Raw genomic sequence first — 1716 nt, forward strand, 5'->3', positions numbered from 1 at the left:
ACACACACACACACACACACACACACACACACACACACACACACACAAAGCAGAGTTGATTCAAGGCGCATGGAATGAAAAGACAAACATGAGGAAGACTAATGGGATTAAATTAGGTATCTAGGGCTTCCCTGGTGGCGCAGTGGTTGAGAGTCCGCCTGCCGATGCAGGGGACACGGGTTCATGCCCCGGTCCGGGAAGATCCCACATGCCGCGGAGCGGCTGGGCCCGTGAGCCATGGCCGCTGAGCCTGCGCGTCCGGAGCCTGTGCTCTGCAACGGGAGAGGCCACGGCAGTGAGAGGCCCACGTACCGCAAAAAAAAAAAAAAAAAAAAAAGGTATCTAAGATGTGTTCAGGGAAACATATTTACTATGCTGAAAACCTCAAGGAAGAGTCAAGGCTTTTGTTAGAATTTTTAAACCATTTTTTTAGATAACACAAATATTAGACAAAAATATACAAATTACATATACAAGAATATAGGCAAATTATATATATACACCTAGAAAGAGGGAGAGAGAGAAAGACAGAGAGAGAGGGGAAGTCTTCTGAAGCATGTGCTGTGATAGGCTGCTGCCAAGCTGGCCTCCCTGGTGCTAAAGATCTGTATCCCCTCCCGTTCAGTGTGGGCAGGGGCTTGCTTCTAACCACAGAATATCAAGGACTGCAGAATCCACTGGTGACACTACATGAGACTCCATCTTAGCAGACTGCCTGCTTAGAGTCCTGAAGAGAAGCCCATACCAGCCCAGAAGCAGCAAACGGCCCCGTCGTGAACTGCACACAGAGAAAGGCACGTGCCTGAGAACTGTGGGCAGCCTTGAGGGTGTGAAAGTGGCCTCCAGCCAAGAGCCAGTAAAAAGTCAGGGCCTCGTGCGTTCAGCCCCAAGGATGTGGCTTCTGCCAACACCCTAAGTGCTCCTGGAGGTAGACTCTTCCCCATTCGGGCCTCCATGTGAGAACACAGCCCAGACGACACCTCGGCTGCAGTTCCGGGAGACTGAGAACACCCAGCTAAGCCACATCTGGGCTCCTGCGTCACAGAGATGGTGGGATGACAGGCGCGTGTTATTGTGAACCAGCGCATCTGCAACAACTTGCGAGGCGGTAGAGAAAACTCATAAGAGGCACTTTTAGAATTAAGTTCTATTCCATTTTTGTTATGAAGAAAACACCACATTTGCTAAAATAGTTATTTAAAATTAACTATGTTTTCCCTCTGATTTGTATGAATGGAAATTGGATAAATACTTTTTTTCTAAATCGGAAGTCTAAGTTTGAAGATGGGAAATTGTGCAGACTTTAAACAGCTGCCCTCATATCTAGCAAGGCAGTCTTGATAATTACATCTGTGGACCTAGAATCTCAGTGTAGCTGACCTATCCATGACCTTGAATTTTGGTAGTTTAATTTCTTAAACAGACAGCAATTATTAATTATATGTTATTGGATTACTGAATTTTTAATTTTACTGATTAATGGTTTTCATAAAGGTAGATACAATCTAAAGGTGTGTGTATGTGTATATATATATATATAAAACTATGAGATTATTTTCATCCAACATCAACCTTTTTCTAGGTTTTATTCAATGATTTATTTACCATCGTATACAAACACATGAGGAAGACTTGGTAGGCATAAGATAAGAAGAAGGAAGGTACTTTATCTCTCAAAGGATCATAACTCATTGTAGACTTTTCATTTTATTTATT

Source organism: Monodon monoceros, unplaced genomic scaffold (genome assembly GCF_005190385.1).
Source record: "Monodon monoceros isolate NGI ecotype Baffin Bay Population unplaced genomic scaffold, NGI_Narwhal_1 Super_Scaffold_22, whole genome shotgun sequence".
NCBI lineage: Eukaryota > Metazoa > Chordata > Mammalia > Artiodactyla > Monodontidae > Monodon > Monodon monoceros.